Raw genomic sequence first — 6,000 nt, forward strand, 5'->3', positions numbered from 1 at the left:
CCACCAGGAGCTCTCAGGGAAAGGTGAGCACTGGCTCCTCTTCTGGCAATGTTTTAAAAAAGGAAGCCTAAACAACTGCATTTCAAGACACAACCAATCCCATCAGGGTGTGTGTTTACAATGTGCTTGCCAGGTGTCCTAGTTTCTTCATCTCCTAAGGGCTTTGATGCTCAACTGCAGCAGCTCTAGATAAGGCGCTTAAGAACTTTCTGCTTTAAGGGAGATCCAAGACATTTAAGACACTTTCAGAGTCAGGCAGGCACAGTGTTAGGTGGTTTGGAAGACGGGGGAATAAATTCTGTTTGAGAACTAGGAATGCAAGAAGGAACCTGATTAACACATTTTAAAATGTTCTTACAGTATGCTGAAACCTTTTTGTTCTACTTTGGAAAGTGTAAGTGTTTGCTCTGCAGGATATTCTAGCATATGGATACTACTTACACTGGAACAAAATGAATCCTTCAATATAAACACTCATAGAGCTGGATTCAAATAAAAACAACATATTGCTTTACTACAGCTCAGTCTATAAAAATACATACATTATTTACGCTAGTTTCTAGTTCCTTGGTCTACAGAAAAAAAAAAATCATAGCAGAATAAGTCTTCACTGACTTAAGGATGTCCCAAAATGAAGTCACAAAACCAACCAATAGTGACTTCCCTTTTGGGAAGCGCATACTCCTTTGAAATAACATTTTTCTAAATGACAAATTAGACAGCTGAAACAAAAAATTAATTTGCAACTGCAAATATGTGTAATCTGAGCTCTATTTCCATGCAGAAATGCAGGGCATTTGTGTACAAAATGGCTTGTAGCCGTGGGACAAAAAAGCCCCAGTAACTCGCATGCAAATTATAAAACTGAAACCATCTGGAAAATGATCTGGGTTATAGGCAGGATAACCCAGGAGAGAACTGATGTGTGGATGTGGCTGAAGGATCACAGCTTATTAGAAGCTTATCCTATATGGATGGGATGGAAAATAAGATTTGACATACCCTCTTAGAGAGTGATGATTAACATGAACCTGCAATTAGCATGTGTGGCATTATAGACTGACAGATGATTTCCATCATAAACCCTAGATCCTAGGAGAGACAAGAGATGCTTTGCATCTATTTTTATTTGCTAATACCTAGGACAATTTATTTCATATACTTTACTTTTGGCCCTCAGCATACTCAATTGAATTATCTTATCGGTGGGTCAGGTCAGCTTGGGAGGCTTACAGCTATTCCAGCTAGCTAGGCTGAAGCAATTCTGCATATTAAAAACCAGCAATCACTATTTTAAACACATGCCATTACAGTCAAATTATCCACCTACTAGTGGGTTGACTTTAAACAAGTCAAAAAATGCAGAGAGTAGTAATTTTAAAGTGCCCACATCTTAAAACTCGAACTACGAGCTCCCTGCAATACATTCTTTTATAAGCAGAGTGGGCTAGGAACCACATAACTAATGTCCCCTCGTAGGTCCTTTGAAGACTTCTGTTCAGTGAGACTTGAACATCCAGATTTGTCAGGCTTCTTTAAAAAGATACCTGTCCTTAGAGAATGAGAATGCAGACAGCAATAGTAAAAAGCAACAACGGCTATGAGTTGTTGATTATCAGAATGAAGATCCACTCCGACAGCATAACCAATGAATTGCAAGCCTTGCAGTACTCTGGATGCAGCCCATGTATACACCAGTCCGCATAACTCTCCCTCAGGAAATGTTTAATCCTCTTTTCAGATTATAATAGGTACTGAATTTATTAAATTAGCATGAAAGAAATTAAATGCAAGGGCTGCCAACATCTATTTTGAGTGCCCAGTATAAATGTCAATGCTATTTCAATGCTCAGAGCATGTAACAAAGGGGCTGTAGAACTTACTAGACAGAAATACAGAGATCACTAAATGTTTTTTGATGCCAACTAGTGCATATTCCTGCTCTTCATACACTCTCAAAAATTAAGGGAAAGAGCCTGGAAGAATTCACATCAAAAAAGAGCTTTGCAGGAGCGTGTAAGTGTCAGCAAGGGGAAGTCAAGGAGTTCTGACCAATGCTCATGAAAGCACTGAGCCAAAGACATCCTGCAAATACAAAGTCACACAGGTGAGTTTTATGGGATACTCTTTCAAGCTCGACCAGTTCTCCCCTTAATGCAAATCCTCAAAGTCTGCGTCAGAATTTTACCTTCCCGTAAAAGACTTGTGCAGGAAGTACCAATACTTTGCAAGTCCTTCTGCACAAGAGGAGGAAACATTTTAATTCTCTCCCTGCCTCCAACCGTCTCTCATACCGAAGGTGTTTAAAAGGGGGGAAGAGGCAATTCCAGCCCTTGCCTGTCTAACACACAGACCACTAAAAAGAGGGTCCTCAGACATGAACTATGTCCACTTCTTTTCCTCTGCGAGGCACAGAGCAAAGCGAGCCAGATCTCTTCATCCTACTGGGGCACGGGGCAAAGGCTCTCTGGGCAAGGGCTCCTTCACCTGCTCTAAATGTAAATGTCAAGCCATCCTTCACCTCTTAAAAGTCTGCAGCATTACTGTCTTTATTGAATTAAGTAGTGGAACTGGAGTTTAGTGGTGCCTGTGGTTGCAACCCAGAAATCAAACCCTCCCACACCCAGCCAGCCATGCAAAATAAAGCATAATAAGTAAAACTACACATACATGCAGTAACCCATAAAAACATTCGGGCAAGAGTACTAGCAGAAGCCAAGTAACACTACTGTAGAAGGGTGGGAATAAAAATAAACCAGGAGAGGAGAATGTGAAATGCTGAATGACTTTGCAACTTCTTTGCAAGTACAATATCTAAAATTTTAGTCGCTGGGGGAAAAAAGAAAAGCAGAAGTTTCTGCGTGTTTGTTTACTCGTCTGTGAGCACTTTGCCCCGTGTCCGTAAGTGGATCCCTGCCGCTGGAGCCGCACGCCCACGCGGGGAGCAGCGCTTTCCTGCGGAACACTTTCAGTTCCCCCGTCCCCCTCCGCAGGAGCCCCCCCGGGAGGGCCACACCGAACACACTCCACGGGAGCGCCGGAGGTGCGGGCAAAGCACGAAGGCGTTTTCGGGCTGCAACAAAAGGGAAACAAAACGTCCTCGTGTCCCGTATCCCCGCGGCCGCCGAACCGCCGCGGCGCCGGACAGCCTCTCTTTTCCCATGCCCGTCGGAGGGGGCACGGACCCCTGGACAGCCGGACCCCGCGTACCTGCTTCCCTCCGACCCCCCGTCCCTCCGCTGGCCGGGGCGGGCCGGTGGTGCCTGTCCGTCCGTCCGTCCGTCCGCCCGCCCGCCCGAGTTGCCGTTTCCTCCTCCCCGCCGCGTCAGCCGCGCTCCTCCCGCCGCGGCCGCGGGATGACGCGGTCCCGCCGCGGGGCTGCCCCCTCCCCGGGCGGCCACGGGCGGCAGCCGCTCCCCCGCCGGCGCAGGCAGGGCCGCTGTCGGTGTCGGTGTCGCTGTCGCAGCCGCTTCGCCGCCCCCGCCGCCGGCCCGCCCCGACCAGCGCCCCCCGGGCGGCGCCCGGCGCGGGGTCAGGCGGGGACTCGCAGCCGGCCCCGATCCCGCCCCGGGCCCCGCGGCTGCAGCTCCCTGAGGGACCGCAGAGCCTGCGGCTGCCAGCTAACGCGGAGACGTGGGATGCGGGGGCGGATTAGCGCGATCCTCCCGCTAAACCTACGGATAATCCAGGGCGACGCGGTCCTCCCCACATCCAGCGCCCAGCGGGCGCGCTGGCCGCGCCTCGGGAGCGGGTTCCGAGGGCTGGCGATGCTGTGAGGCCGCGGGCAGGGATTGTGCTTCATCGGGACGTACACGGAGCCTGCACAGGACCGAGCCGCTCTGTCCCCTGCAGAGCTGTCACTGCCCGGCACGGAAAACGAGGATGGATTTTCGATGCCAATATTTCATCCATCTGGGCAGCAAAAGTAGATTAATAGGGCTGGATGGAGGAAAGAAACATCGGAGACGTCATCTAGGGTGCAGAAGTATCCTCCCCCCCTCTGTCTTCTAGGCATTATTTTGCCTTTTTAGTTCAATAATCGCTTTCAGTATTCATTTCTCACAGCAGGATGTGGTAAAAATAGAGTTATCAGTTTGTCTGAAGCAACATTTGCTGTCTCTTTTCTGGTTGCTTCTTCCGTGTTTCCTGACACACTTTCTTCACCACATAATACCACAGGGTGCAGCACACTAAAACCCACCCCACCCTTAATCTGTGCAATTCTGCCTCGAAACACTTCTGTCTATCAGATTCATGGTTCTGGGTATGGCTAGCTGAGGTTCCCATGTGGCACACCTTAGAAGATGGCACCAGCCTGGAGGCCTCACAAAACAAGGAGAATTTCAGGAAGGCCTCTGAGACGGGATGTGAGTGAGACAAGGGAGGTTGTTCCAAGCACACTCAGGGCGCAGGTGAAATTTGCTGAGCGGCAGTAAGAGGAAGGGAAGAGACTACTGAGAAAGCAACAGCTCTTGCATCCTGAGATGCTGGAAATAAAACAGAGACTTTAGTATGGGTAAAAGTGAATACCAGACAAAGAGCTTAATCTGGTGGTCTGGTATGGTTAACCTGATGTCATAGTATATCTTGAAAGAATGATCACTACATTACAGTGTCTGTTCAATACAGTTTGGATAGTACCTTACTTCCCAGCTTTTAAGGACTCCCAAGCAAAGGAGTGAAATGAAGAACTACAGCTAAAAGCCACGTCTTTGAGGAAAGGTAGGAATAAACAGCTCTTACCAAGATGGTATGTTTTCGTGCAAGCTTCCACTTTCACTCTCTTAATTTAAAGATTTTACTGGCACATTTTTAGTGGGAATGCTGATTTAACCCATCATTATGCCCAGTCATTTGACCACACCTAAAATTCACTTCTGGTCTTTGTCTTTTCTTTAGTCTACCACCACTCAGTGGAATTGTACACTTGAACTGCTGCAACTGCTATTGTGTCAAACACTTTTCTTTCTGACTGAAAGCATCTTTAAAACTGTGCTAATGGTCAAAAATATGAACTCGGAAAATTGCCAGATTATTTAGATAATTTAAAATAGAAAGTTGAAGTACATTTAAACATCATGGAAACTGCTGACCTATCAGCCTCACCTCTGTGCCTGGGAAGACCATGGAACAGATCTGCTTAGAAGCTATACTAAGGCACATGGAGAAGAGGGAGCTGATTTGAGACAGCTAGCACAGCTTCACCAAGAACAAGTCCTGCCTGACCAACCTAGTGGCCTTCTATGATGGAGTGACTACAGCAGCAGACAAGGGAAGGGTTCCAGATGTCATTTATCTGAACTTTGTAGAGCCCTTGACATGGTCCTCCACAACATCCTTCTCTCCAAACTGGAGAGATGTGAATTTCATGGGTGGACTGTCCGTTGGATGGGAAATCGGTTGGATGATTACATCCAGAGGGTAGTGGTCAATGGCTCAACATCCAAGTGGAAATCAGTGACAAGCTGTGCCCCTCAGAGGTCCATACTGGGACTGGCACCGTTTAATGTCTTCATCAATGACACAGACAAAGGCATTGAAGGCACCCTCAGCAAGTTTGCAGATGACACCAAGCAGCCTTCCAGTACCTACAGGGACTATAAGAAAGCTGGAGAGGGACTTTTTACAAGGGCATGTAGCAATAGTACACAGGGTAATGGCTCTAAACTGAAAGGGGGTAGATTTAGACTAGGTATAAGGAGGAGAATTTTTACGATGAGAGTCACGAAACACTGGAACAGGCTGCCCACAAATGGCAGATTCCCCATCCCTGGAAACATTCAGGAGCAGGTTGGATGGGGCTCTAATCAAGATGAAGATGTTCTTGCTCAGTGCAGGGAGTTGGGCTAGATGACCTTTAACAGTCTGTTTCAGCCCAAACTACTCTGTGATTCTATGATTCTATGATCATCGTAACCTTCTGTTCCTCCTAAGTCTGCATATATTTAACAGGAATTATTCTTTCATCTTTTCACCTATTTCTGCATTGGATTAAATTAG

General features: G+C 47.1%; 1 protein-coding gene across 2 annotated transcripts in view; it reads right to left on the reverse strand.

The window, feature by feature from the left end:
* LOC116782834 (serine/threonine-protein kinase Sgk3) overlaps positions 1-3,336 on the reverse strand; it is a 56,321-nt gene extending 52,985 nt beyond the window's left edge. For both annotated transcript variants that reach the window (XM_032679874.1, XM_032679858.1), the window contains exon 1: positions 3,211-3,336. The gene's annotated coding sequence lies outside the window, so the exon portion shown is untranslated. The remainder of the gene's footprint in view (positions 1-3,210) is intronic.
* Positions 3,337-6,000: the final 2,664 nt, after the last annotated feature.

This window comes from Chiroxiphia lanceolata, chromosome 1, assembly GCF_009829145.1.
Source record: "Chiroxiphia lanceolata isolate bChiLan1 chromosome 1, bChiLan1.pri, whole genome shotgun sequence".
Taxonomy (NCBI): domain Eukaryota; kingdom Metazoa; phylum Chordata; class Aves; order Passeriformes; family Pipridae; genus Chiroxiphia; species Chiroxiphia lanceolata.